Genomic DNA, 13,296 nt, shown 5'->3' on the forward strand with positions numbered 1-13,296 from the left:
GATCTGGGAACTGAGCCACAGCAGGGTTTGGTTCTGTCCAGACAGCCTCACATCTGCCTGTGCTGCACATTCCCAGTGGGTCCTACACATCACAAAGTCACTTTGGTTGGAGAAGACCTTGAAGATCATCCAGCCCAACCATTCCCTAACTCTGCCCAGGCTGGGGCTCAACCATGGCCCTCAGCAGCACAGCTCTGCCTCTCTGAACCACCTCCAGGCATGGGCATGCAGCCACCTCCCTGGGCCAGGCTCTGAGAGCCCTTTCAGTCAAGAAGTTTCTTCCCATGTCCAACCTAAACCTCCCCAGTGCAACCTGAGGCCATTTCCTCTAGATCTGGGGAGCAGAGCCCAAGCCCCAGCTGGCCCCAAGCTCCTCTCAGGGAGCTGTAGAGAGCCATGAGGTCTCCCCTCAGCCTAGGTCTGCCTGACCACTCCTCCATTCCAGCCAGATGTGAGCCTTTGCATGGAGCCATCCAGAGCTTTGTGTGCTCAGAAATCAGCCCTGGCTCCAAAAAGATTTTGCTCCATTATTGAATTTGCTTCCCAGGGAGATTGCCCAGAGGTGCTGTGTGAGGATTACAAAGGCAGAAGGAGGATTAGGCAAAAGGAGCTTTGGGTGTAGCCAGCACAACACAAATTAGGATTGTTCACAGCTTCATTCCTTTATCAGTTGCAGCTCTCTGTGCTGATGGACCTGGGGGCTCCACACAAACCTCCAGGGCCAAAGCTAGAGGCATGACTTTAATTGGCACATTAAGGAGCAGTTTAGCCACAGAGCTCCTGTGCACAGTGCTGGCAACAAGCTGAGGTGGTCTTGACACTGGAAAACAGAAGTCCCTCCTGTGCAGGACCTCCTGGAACCATTGCCCTGTGACAATGATGGAGTCCTCAGAATCAGGGAGTCACAGAATGGCTCAGGGTGGAAGAGAGCTCAGAGCTCAGCTCCTCCAACCTCCCTCCATGCCCAGGGACACCTCTCAGCTACACTCAGCTGCTCAGGGCCTCATCCAGCCTGGCCCTCAACACCCCCAGGCAGGAGGCAGCCACAGCCTCCCTGGGCAGCCTGGGCCAGAGGCTCAGCAGCCTCCTGCTGAACAACTTCTGCCTCAGCTCCACTCTGACCCTGCTCTGCCTCAGCTTGGAGCATCCTTGTGGCCTCCTCTGGGCTCTCTCAGCAGCTCTGTGTCCTTCCCCTGCTGGGGACCCCAGAGCTGGAGGCAGGGCTGGAGGTGAGGTCTGAGCAGAGCCCAGGGGCAGGATCCCCTCTGCTGCCCTGCTGCCCACCCTGCTCTGGCTGCAGCCCAGCACACAGCTGCCTGAGGGCTGCAGGAGGCACTGCTGGCTCCTGGGGAGCTGCTCAGCACCCAGCACCCCCAAGGCTCTTTCTCCAGGGCTGCTCTGGGAGGCTGAGCTCTCAGTGGCTTGCTCCTGTCCTTCCAGCTCACACTCCTGGAAGGGATTCCAGCGATCTTCTTGGCAGCTAGTTAAGCTGTCAGGGCGATGATGAATGGGATCTGCAGCCCTCTGCTCCCACGAAGATGCCTTGCAGACATTTCCTCAGAGTTGGAGGCATCTGGCTGGGCCTTCCTGACGTCACCAGAGACAATGGAGAATCCTAACCATTAGCAGTCGTGGGAGTGCATGGCTCCAGGCTCTGCTGCTCGGTGCTCAGAGAGCTGTGCGGGAGGAAAGCAACTACGGGACAGGAGAGCTGGGGAAGAGGAAGCTGCAGCTCCTTTGCTCAGCACATGCCAGAGCCCAGCACACAGGTCAGGCTCTGCTCCAGCCAAGGCAATGCTGTGAGAAGCCAGCCACAGCTCTCCCAGGCTGTGCCCACAGCAGAGGTGCTCCAGGCTCTGATCATTCCTGTGGCCTCCCCTGGCCCTGCTGCAGCAGTTCCAGGTCCTTGTTGTGCTGAGGGCAGCAGGACTGGAGGCAGTGCTCCCAACAGCTCTGACACCTACTGCTGTCTTGGGGTTTCCACACAGCTCAGGCAGAGGAGCCATGCCCAGCACTCAGCAGAGGGCATGAGGCTTGGCTGACAATGCAGTTCTCATGGTGCTGGGTGAAAGCCATGCCCCTGGCACCCCAGGTAATGCCCTGCCTTGGCCTCCCGGGTAACAGGAGGCCATCAGGTGCCTGGGCTCTGGAGGCTGCTGTTGCCCTGAGAGGGAAGAGCAGAGGAGGTGAAAGTGGCCCTTGATTGCCTGAAGGGCAACAAGGCAGAGGGGGACAGGCTGAGAGGGCTGGGGCTGTCCAGCCTGGAGAAGGGAAGGCTCAGGGAGGCCTTAGCACCGTGGACCAGCGCCTACAGGGTACCACCAGGAGGAGGGAGACTCCCTTGGTGCAGGGAGTCCCGGGAGAAGGCAAGGGGTGATGGGGACAAGGTACTGCTGGGGAGAGTCCCAGTGGGCTCCAGAAGAAGCTGCTCTGCATGAGCACAGCTGGGAACTGGAATCATCTCCCCAGGGCAGTGGTGGAGCCCCCTGCATGGGGCAGGGTCCTGGGCCAGCTCATTTCAGCTGCACCAGCACCTAGCAAGGTTGGAGCAGATGGCCCTTGGGGCCCTTCCTGACCTGGCACTCTGTAGCTCTGTGACAATCACAGACTGTGCTGGCCCTGAAGTGTCTCCCAAGTGTCACCCTGAGCACAGGACCTGCAGAACAGGCAACCACCTCACATCCCTCAGCTCCTGGCTTCTCTCTGAGGCTCTGCAGGTCCCTGGCCGCTGTGCTCTGGGGCCATGCCAGGCACAGCTGTTTGTCCTGATTCCCTGGCAGGCTGTCCCTGCTCCAGGGGGGCAGGAATCAGAGGAATGCCAGGGGCAGTGACCCACAGGACATGTCCCAAGGACAACAGCCCTGCTCTGAGGCACACTGTGGGCTGCCTGTGCAGGCACCTGCCCTAGCAGCACTCTTTCACCCACTTGGGAAGCAGACACTGAGCAGGAGAAAGCAAAGTGAAGAGGAGCAGCTGCCCAGGTGTGCAGTCAGCCCTCTGCCAGGGGGGTCCAGGCTCCCACAGCTGCAGCTAAGCCCTTCTGACAGCTCTTTGCCCTCCACTCTTTCTCATGCAAGACATGCCAGGCTAGTCCTGAGGATGCCAGCCCTCGTGGGTGGCTACAAATTGCTGGTGCTGGGGAGGAAAAACCCAACAGAAAAGGGTGAAGCAACTCACCCCCATCCCAGATGCTTCCTTGCAGCACTTCTGCAGGACAGCCTGGATCTTGCACAGCAGGGCTGGGGCTTTAGTGGTAGTTAAGATAAAATCACAAAGTGGTGGTTGGACTCTCTGATCCTGGAGGCCCTTTCCAACCAAAACAGTTCCCTGGTTCTGTGATTCCTTTGGCTGCACAAACACTTCCTGCTGGAGGGGAGACAAACAGCCCTGGTGTGTCCCCAGGTGATTTAGAGCCTGGTGTGCCCGGGGGGGCTCCTGGGCACAGCCTGGGGGGGATGAAGCAATCGGAGGCTCAGACTTGTTCTGGTTGGAAGTGAGCTGTCAGCTCATGGAGCCCAACTGTTCTCACAGTGCTGGGCACGAAGGGGGGCACAGCTTTGCCAGGTTCTCCCCAAAGTTTTGGTGGGGCAGGGGTGGGAAGAGTGCCTCTGGCTGAGAAAACAAAATCCCCTCAGACAGCAAAAGTTTCTCAGCAGGGCACAGCTGGCAACACCCAGACAAGATCAGCTCCTAACTGCCAGCCTCCCTCTCTCTGTTCCAAGCACCAAGGCTGTGTTTTGGGCAGGGGTTTCAGAAGGCAGAGCTGTGGTGCTGAGGGTCATGGTTGAGCCCCAGCCTTGGCAGGGTTAGAGGATGGTTGGACTGGATGGCTCAGGGTCCTCTCCAGCCAGAGCAATTCCATGACTCCATGAAAACCATTCCTGCCTGAACCTAGGCAAGAGCCTCTCTGAGGTGGGAGATCTGCACAGCATCTTGGGGAGCTGCCTGCCCAGCTCTGTCACCTACCTGCCCAGAGCTTATCAGCACTTGGAGCAGGGTTTGCCCAGCACAGGCTGGCAGGGTGAGGATCCTGAAGCAGCTTGGCTCTTCCTTTGGGAGTAAGGCATAAGGCCTGAGTGCAGAGCTGAAGTGATGCCTTTGTGCTGCAGTGGAGCCTATGGCACTTCCCAGCCCCCTCTCACAGCTGAGTCCTGCAGGAATCCAAGTCCCACACAGTGCTTCGCTGGCTTTGGCCACCTGCACTTAACACTGGGTTTGGTTTTTCCTGCTCTCCAGCCCACAGCTCCTTCTGCTTTCATTCTCTCCTGAGCAACGCCACTGGGGGCTGTCTGGCATTAGAGATAACATCACCATCAAAGAGAGTCCATCAATAATCACATTTGGAGGAGATTCACTCAGGGGGCAGAGCACTTAGGCAAACAAGCAGAGCCATTCTCTCTAACTCTGTTACTCCTCTCTTCCTCTGCTTCCTCTAATGAGGAATTAAGCTCCACCATCCCCAGGACGTTGGAGCAGTCCTCATTCTGCTCTCTGCAGGGCTGTGCTTCAGGCCTGAAGTGCAGGAAGCCTGAAGCAGTGCTCGTCGTAGCTTGGTGTGGCAGAGCAGATCCTTCTCTTGTGAATCAGAAGAGGTCTTCTTGAAGCAATGCTGAGAGGAGGCCCTGAGCCCCAAATCCCAACTGCCTCCTGCAGCCACTGTGGCTCTGTGCATGGCCACTGCCAGGGGCTGCAGCTCTGCCCTCACACACCGGTGCAGGATCTTCTCTCGGGACAAACCCCCTTGCTCCCCTGAGCTCTCCTGTGGTTTCCTCTTCAGAAGGTGCCACTTGTCCCTCAGCACCAAGAGATCACCTCTGGGAGTCCTCTCCCAACAGGACTCTGTAAGAGCTGACTGCCACAGATCTCTCTGGCACAGGCTTGGAGCTCAGGAAGGAAGGCAGCAGCAGTGTCCTCCCCAGGGTGTCTGGGTGCACGAGGGAAGTGTTGCTGTGGGTTGCAAATTGCAGTGCAGGTAGATGGAACTGTTGTGGAGTAGCAGCAGGACGAAACCAAAGGCCTCCAGCTGCTCCAGGGCAGGGTCAGGTTGGACAGCAAAGAAACTTCTTGACTGAAAGGGTTCTCAGAGCCTGGCACAGGCTGCCAGGGAGGTGGCTGAATGCCCATGCCTGGAGGTGCTTCAGAGAGGCAGAGCTGTGGTGCTGAGGGCCATGGCTTAGCCCCAGCCTTGACAGAGTTAGGGAATGGTTTGGCTGAGTGATCTGAAAGGGCTTCTGCAGCTGGAAGCATGCTGTGATAGCCCTTGTGAAGGACTCTGCTCCTTCTCACTCCAGAATGTCCCAGGGCAGCTGTGTCCTCTGTGAGGTAAATCTCTTTCTGCAAGAGGGGTGCAGAGCCCATACTGCAGAGGGACTGGAGGGGGTGTTTAGGTCACCCCAGGATGGGCTGGAAGCAGCAATGACCTCTTCTCTGGCAGCTTCTGCAGCTCAGCTTCCCAATGCCCTTCCCAAGGACAAACGATGTGGCTCTGTGGAGGGAGCTGGCTGGGCACCAGAGCTGTGCTCCTGGGGAGCTGCTCTGAAACACCTCCCTGGAGAGAACAGGGCAGCCTGGTCTGCTTGCTTCCCAGCATGGCAAAGGAGCCTGCCCTGATCTCAGCTCAGCCCTGGCCTTGCCTCACAGGCACAGCAGCTGTGGCATGGCCTGGGTGGCTCTGCTGTGCTGGTCACTCCTGTGAGCCTATCCACATCCTCGTGCCCAGGTGGCCTGGGGGAGGCTTTCTCCCATGCAGCAGGCTGATGGAAAAGCCACCTTCTCATCACAGACTCCACAACCTCTCTGGGCAGCCTGTTCCAGGGCTCCAGCACCCTCACACCAAAGAAGTTCCTCCTCCTGCTGAGGTGGAACCTCCTGGGCTCGCATTTGTGCTCCCTGCCCTTCCTGAAATGTGCTGAAAAAGACATCCTGCAGAAGAGAGAGGGGAAGGGACACGGACAGGGGCAGCAAGGAAGCTTCAAACCCAGTAGCAGCCAGTTTGCAATGTACAGATCTGAGACCTCCTCCCAGAGCTCATTTGCTCTTTGCTCTTTTTTCAGACAAAGCCTGAAACCTCTCCAAAGCAAAGTCCTCGATGAGAGGCAGCCCCAGGTGAAGCCAGGGAAGAGCTTTTCACAGCTCTTGCTTCCAGTAACTCACTTGTGAGGCATCAGGCCCCACAGTTGCCCTAAGCAGGCCTGCAGTTTGCTTCTCCCTGGGAAGCTTGGCAGGCTCAGGTCATCAGGATCAGGAAGAGTTCTTCCTGGTGCCCTCTTATGTTTCCCAACTGGCAGACCACAGAGGCAAGGACTGAGTCTAAGAAAAAGACCTCACAAAACAAAAGGGAAACTGCTGTCAGCAGAGAAGTGAATCTGCTGAGGTCGTGGCAGAGGCAGGGCTTGCAAAGCCAAGCCCCAGGATGACCTCCAGCTTCTCTTGCAAAGCTTTGAAGATGTGCTGCACAGTGATGTTGCAGTGTTTGTTCCCAAGCCCTTCCAACACTCCATGAGAAATAAGCCAAACTTTTCTTTTTCTTTCCCCACACAAACTCCTTAATATGGAAACCTCAGCAGCAATCCTTTGTTCTGCTTGGTTTCCCCTCCCCATTTTGATGTCTGCTTTCAAAACCCCTCTGGGCATCTATTTGCATCTTCCCAAAGCTTTGTCAGTCTGGCCCTAGCTTATGAAAATGGGGCTGGAGCTCTGGAACTCCTGCAGTGTGTCTCACATGTTGTACTCCTTGGGTTTTAAGGTGTTGGAGACTTGGCTTTGGCTGCTTCAGGGGCAAGGAATTCCATCCCTTTTGAAGGAGACAAAGGACTGTTGGGGAGTCAAAACAGAGGGTTTAGGATTTATTAATCACAGAATCATGGATTGGCTCAGGCTGGAAGGGAGCTCAGAGGTCAGCTCCAGCCTCCCCTCCATGCCCAGGGACACCTCTCAGCTACACTCAGCTGCTCAGGGCCTCATCCAGCCTGGCCCTCAACACCCCCAGGCAGGAGGCAGCCACAGCCTCCCTGGGCAGCCTGGGCCAGAGGCTCAGCAGCCTCCTGCTGAACAACTTCTGCCTCAGCTCCACTCTGACCCTGCTCTGCCTCAGCTCCAAACCATTCCCCCTGGGCCTGGCTCCAGCCCCCCTCAGCAAAAGTCTCTCTGCAGCCTTTCTGCAGCCTTCCTGCAGGCTCCCTTCAGGTGCTGGCAGCAGCTCTGAGGTGCCCCTGGAGCCTTCTCCTCTGCAGGCTGCACAGCCCCAGCTCCCTCAGCCTGTGCTCACAGCAGAGGTGTGGAGCCGAGTTTTGCAATCTGCAGGTGTCTGGGAGCACCCAGAAGCTGCTGTGTGGAACGGAAGCTGAAGATGTTTTGCATGTTGGGAGATCAGTCCTTCGTCAGCTGCTGAAGACAGAGGCTGTTTTTCCTTCTAACAAATCATAGCACTCAGGCTCCACAGCCAGCACAGAGCAGGGCAGCACCCAGCCAGCCTGCAGGAGAAGCAGGCAGGAGTTACTGCTCTTCAGGCTGCAAGAAATAGGTATTAACTGAAAAGGATAACAAGACTCAGAAGAAAGAGCTTGAAGAATGCACTGAACCTGAGCTCTGATCTGATGTTTGTTTGCTTCCCTGGAATTTCAGACAGCAGCTTTAGTTTGGACCCCCCCCCCCCCCCCCCCCCCCAGCCCCTTGAACATTTCCCTGCTGAACACAAACCCTGCAGGACATCAGTGAGCCGTGGTCCCAGTTAGCTGTGTCCCTGCTGCTAGGATCCATTCAGGGCTGCTCCTAATGGAGCAAGGTCAGCAGAGGCCTCACACAACCACACAGCTCTGGGGATGCAGCAGGCATTGGCACAGACTTCCCAGGGAGGTGGTGGAGTCCCCATCCCTGGAGGGGTTCCAGAACCCTGTGGCCATGGCACCTGGGGCCACGGTTTGGTGGCCATGCTGGTGCTGGGTTGATGCTGGACTGGATGAGCTCAGAGAGCTTTTCCCAGCCAAACCATTCTGTGTTTCTGTGGTACTCAGGCGGCTCTGGAAGCGCCCCCAGCCCGGAGGATGACCTGTAGCCGGGGCTGCCCAGCACGAAGTCATCTGACAGTGACAAATGTCGGTGCCCCCCTGCTCCCCGCTTGGTTTTCAAAACGCCCTTGGGTTTGGTTGGGTTCCCTCTCTTCCTGCAAACGCTTTTTCCTACTGCAAGTTGCAGATCTGCTGAACACTTCTCGCTCGGAACTTCCTGCCCCGATCTGCCGCCGGCTTACAGCCGCCCTGCTGCTCCGCCGGAGCCCAGGGGGGAATTTCCCCCCCCCAGCACCGCACCAGCAGCAGGCACCGACCGCCGGCTGCCCAGGCTGCAGCTCCAAGCAAGCTCCAAAGGCATTTCCGAGTGCTCCCGAAACGCTGCGAGCAACCCCGGGCCGCGGCCGCGCCCCCGCCGAGCTCTCACACGTCTGCTCCTTCGGGACCGACCCCCCCCCCGCTCCTCCCGGGGCACCGCCGGCGCCCTCCGCCCCACCGGGCCCCGCCCCGCCCCGCCCCGCCGCCGCCGCCGCCGCCTCGGCCGGCCCCGGGGGCTCCGCGCGGCCGCTTCCCGGCCAGGCTGCGCCGCCCCCCGCGCGCGCGGCTGCCGCCCGCCCCCGGGCCGCGGGGAGGCGGCGGCGGCGGCGCGGGCCCCGGCGGGCGGCTGCGGCTTTAAGAGCTCCCACAATGCCGCGCAGCCGTCCCAGTTCCGTTACATGTCTCGCCCGGTGAGGAGCGGGGGAGCGGCAGGAAGGAGGCGGGGGCGGCCGCTCCGGGCTCAGGACACCCTGCGCACCGCCGGGCCGGGGCGGCAGCGGGCGGCGGCGGCGGCCCGGCGGAGCCGGGGGGAGGAGCGGGGAGCCCCGGAGGGCCGGGCTGGGCTGGGCTGGGCTGGGCACAGCCTGCAGGCGCTGCGCCGCCGGCCGCGCCGCCCCCCGCGGGGCTGAGGAGGAGCCGGCGGCCGCCGGGGCCGTTGGGGTGTCCGGGGACGCCGCCGCGGGCCGAGCAGCCGAGCGGTAAGTGCGCGGGGAGCCGCGGCGGGGAGCCGGCCCCGCAGCCCCTCGGCCCCGCAGCCCCTCGGCGCCGCCGCCGCTGCCCCTCCGCTCGCCGCAGCTCTCGCCAACTTTCCGTCCCCGCCGCCTCTTCCCTCCTCCCCTCGCGTTCCCGCTTCCAGCGGCGCTTTCGGCGTTTGGGCTCTCCCGTTCCCCGCTTCCCGGCGCCGCTGCCGCCCTCCCTGCCTCCCCTCCTTTCCGCCCCTTCCCTCGATACTTCTCCAGCTCTCTCCAGCATTTTTCCTCTCTCCTGGCATTTTGTCTCTCCCTTTCCTTCGGGCATCGTGTGAAAAGTACAGCAGTATTCTGCGTGTCCTTGAGGAAGGGAATTCGGAAGCCACTTTCCTGACACCCTGGAAGTCTTTGCAGTAGTTTTTTTGGTTCCCTGTTGTTGGCACCGCAAAGAAAACCAAACCTATTTTTCTTTTTCCTCCCCCCACGCCGGGCACTGTTTGTTTATTTTGGTCCTTTTCCCCCCCTCTCCAGTCAGTACTGATTTGTTTCACAATTAATCTTTTACTTCTGCCCCAATCCCTTTCTCTCTCTTTTCCTCTGCCGGTAAAGGGGGGAAAAACCCCAAAGCAACCCACACCAGCAGTGAGATGGAAACATGTTCTGCCAGCAGGGAATGGGTGAGATTTAGTAGGGCTGCTTTTTGGTGTGGAGGAGAGGGGGAAAGCAGATCAGTGCAGTGGGGCAACACGGGGGCATGGACGTTAAAGGGCAAGAAAATGGATTCTGCTCCTTGGTTTCAGCAGCTCGGAGCCCTTGTGGAGAAGGTCTGGTCCAGGGGTCTGGTGTTGGGGCTGTAGCAGCCCAGTGGTGTGTGCCAGGCTCTGCTCTCTCCAGCAGAGCAGCCTCTTCCTGTGCCAGCAGAGCCGTTGCTGAACTGCAGCTCAATATCACAGCATGGCAGGGGGTGGAAGGCACCTCTGGAGACCATCCAGCCCAAGCCCCCTGCCAGAGCAGGGCCACCCAGAGTCAGTCCCACAGGGACACAGCCAGGTGGGTTTGGAATGCTCCAGAGAAGGCTCCACAGCCTCTCTGGGCAGCCTGCTGCAGGACTCTGCCTCCCTCACAGGGAAGAATTTTTCCCTCATGTTCACTGGGAGCCTCCTGGGTTCCAGTCCGTGTCCACTGCCCCTTGGCCTGCCCCTGGGCACCACCGGGCAGAGCTTGGTCCCATCCTCCTGGCACTGCCCCTTTAGCTCTTTGATCAGCATTCATCAGATCCCCCTCAGGCTGCTCTTTGGCAAGCTGCACAGCCTCATCTCTCAGCCTCTCCTCACAGGATGGATACACCAGGCCCCCCCAGCATCGTAGTCCCTGGCTTTCGTCAGGGTGAGGGATCAGGAGGGAGGGTTACAGCTGTCAGCATCCCCTTTAGGATGACACCTGCCAGACTTTCCAGCCCGGGCTGCAGGCACAGCAGAGCTTGGCAGGTTAGCAGTCACTGGGAGCTGCTCACAGCTGTCAGGGCTGGTTTGTGGCTCATAGAGTCTGCTCTGCAGCTCCCAAGCTCCTGCATCCCGAGTGAGGTGAGCCTGGGCAGGGGCACAGGGCAGTCCATCAGCGGCTGGTGGCTGCAGACACCTGTTAATGGTGTTCAGCTGCCAGGGAAGGGGGGTGGTGTGGCTGTGGGACGTGTTGAGAGGCCAAGGAATGTCAGCCTGGGAGGGGAGAAGGAGCTGGGTGGGTCCTGCTTGTGTTACCTCTGATGAGTCCTGCCCCAGAACCCCACAGGGTTAGGTGGCTGAAGAGCAGACAGATCAGCTCTAATTGCTCTTCCTGTTTCTTCGAAGAGGTAAAATTGCCTCTCAGATCAGCTTTTGTTTGGTGGTATCCAGCTGGGGAGTAGGCTGGGCATTAAGCTAGGGCTGTGTGTCCTGCAGCAGGAGAATGTTTGGTCTGTGATGGGCTTGGGGAGACTGAGCCAGCAGCTTGGCCTTACCTGGGCCAGACTTGATCTTAGAAGGTCTTTAACAGCCTTAGTGATTCTGTGCCCTGCAGGACAACCGAAAGAGTGAAGCTGCTTCACTTCTTGCACTTGAGTCCTCTCTCCATCCCTCTCCCTCCCCATCCCTAGCAGCCCAACACCATTTGAGTTCCAGGAATCTTTTTTTATCTTTCCTGGAGTTTAAAGAACTTCGGAATGGGGAAAAGTAGGAGAGGAAAACCAAATCTGAGCAGCAGTGCTTTCAGCCTGTGCCTTGGGCTGCTCCTGGCAGCACCCCCAGTGCTTGCGAGGAGCCAGGTTGGGGCTGCCGAGCATCCCCTCGGAGGGAGGCCCTGCAGAGGAACGTGTTGGCTGGGAGGGAGGAGGTGCAGCTGCTGGAAGGCAGAGCTGGGCACCGGCGAGGCTGCTGCTGCCCAGGCAGGCGGTGGGAGCTGTGCCTGGCAGGGGGATGGCTCCCGGTGGAGGTGGTGCTCCTCGTGTGGCTGTGCTGCTGGCTGCTGCTGGCTGCTGCTTCTGCTGCTGCCAGTGCCCCTCCAGAGCTGGGCAGGAAACTCGTGGTCAGTGCCATCCTCTGAGCAGCTTGAGCTTGCTGTGGTGGGGTTGGGACTGGAGGGGGTTTGTCCCCTGGCCTCTCTGGCAGTGTTGGTGCATGCTCCTGCTGGAGCACCTCACCAGCCTGCCTCAAGCTGCACCTGAAGGAATCTTGGCCTCTCCAAGTGGTTAAGTTGGGTTGCAGGGTGGGGGGTGTCCCTCGGGGAGCGGGCAGAGCATCCCCTGAGCATGGTGTGTGCAGTTCTGGGTGCCTGCTCCCCTGGTGGGCTCAGGGCCTGGGGGCTGCTTTCTGTGCTGCCTAGGGTCAGGTCTTTGTCTGAGCCGTTAAGCCCTTTAAGATCTGTGCTCAGATGACTTGGAGATGTTGTGTGGCTTTCTAGAGCTGCTCCAGAAGCTGAGGTTTTCTTTTCTTCTGTGGGGTTGGGACTTCCTAGTGTGATGGGATGAGGCTCTCAGTGCTGGCTTTGCTGTGCCCCGGGGGAGTTGTACACTTGGTAAAGGCAGAGCTGTGCCCCTGCTGCAGGCAGCTCTTGCTCGTCACTGAAGGTGGTGCACAGTATGGTTGGGGTTGGAAGGGGCCATGAGATCATCCAGTTCCAGCCCCCTGGGTACAGGGGTGTGATCAGGTCCCTGCTCCTGCTAGTCCAGGCCCTATCAGCAAGGTATTTTTAGAGCTGGGCTCCCTCTTGCTGTCCCTGCACTCAGGTCTGTCAGTGCCTGCTCCTCTTTGGGGCGAGTGGCTGAGTCTGAGGGGGCTGCAAGCTTTCAGAGGTGCTTGAGGATGCCACTGAATTCACTTTTTAACTTCCCAGTCACTCCTTCCAGAGCCCTGAGAGGGCTTGGCCAGCACAGAGGCTGTTCTGTGGTGGGCATGGCTGGACCAGGCTCTGCTCTCAGCTGCTGGCCAGCCCTCTGTGGTGGCACTGCAAAGCAATGTGCTGAGAGAGAGCCATGGGCAGAGCAGACCCCGGTGGTGTTGCGGTGGCCTCTACCACCCAGCTGCTCAGCTGCTCTGCTGATCTGCTCCAGAGAGTTCAGGCTGACAAGAAACTGCAGCTGGGCATGGAGCTGCTGCCAAGAGACCACCAAGGCAAGGCTGCTCCCCTCCGTGGGGCAGAGCCCTCGGGCAGGAGCTGGGGCTGGTCACTTAGGGCATCTTTCAGCATGACATTGTCTAATTCCTGGTGCTGTTGAGGATTTATTTATTTTTACTCTCTGCTATCTTTAGCACAAGGAGGGAGGAATGGTAATGAGGACAGAAGGTCATCCCTGCAGCCCTCCCTTTGGATGGGACAAGCCAGGGCTGGAATACTGCTGAGGAAATAGTTATTAACAAAGTAGTGGTTTTGTGTTTTGCTGAAGGTCAGGAGCTGGTGAGCAGCTCAGCCCAGTGCCTGCAAGGGCATCAACAGCCATTGCCAGGGCAGTTCCAGTCCAGGGCACTGCTGCTGAAGGTAAGGTGGGGGCCAGCTAGGTCAGGGCATTCAGCCCAAGTGTGGGGAAGCTCCAATGCTGAGCGCAGGGCAGCAGGCAAACCCCTCTGCACTGATGGCTTCTGACCCCAGGGTGCTGTCAGCTCCATGCAGGGCAGAGGATGTTTTACTGGAGCTCTGGTGCTGGAGCCTGCTGAGCAGGGTGGGTCTCAGCTTGCAGGTCATGAGATCCTAGAATGGCTCAGGCTGGAAGGGAGCTCAGAGCTCATCCCCTCCAACCTCCCTCCATGCCCAGG

The 13,296-nt window shown here is 59.1% G+C and overlaps 1 protein-coding gene across 4 annotated transcripts in view; it reads left to right on the forward strand.

Moving 5' to 3' along the window:
- Window positions 1–8,644: 8,644 nt before the first annotated feature.
- Window positions 8,645–13,296, forward strand: part of RASSF8 (Ras association domain family member 8) — a 31,517-nt gene continuing 26,865 nt past the window's right edge. For 3 of the 4 annotated variants that reach the window (XM_068142866.1, XM_068142867.1, XM_068142870.1), the window contains exon 1: window positions 8,645–9,022. The gene's annotated coding sequence lies outside the window, so the exon portion shown is untranslated. The remainder of the gene's footprint in view (window positions 9,023–13,296) is intronic. The other variant, XM_068142869.1, reaches the window with a different exon arrangement.

This window comes from Melanerpes formicivorus, unplaced genomic scaffold (genome assembly GCF_026170545.1).
Source record: "Melanerpes formicivorus ecotype bairdi unplaced genomic scaffold, bMelFor1.0.p_v2 SCAF_8, whole genome shotgun sequence".
Taxonomy (NCBI): domain Eukaryota; kingdom Metazoa; phylum Chordata; class Aves; order Piciformes; family Picidae; genus Melanerpes; species Melanerpes formicivorus.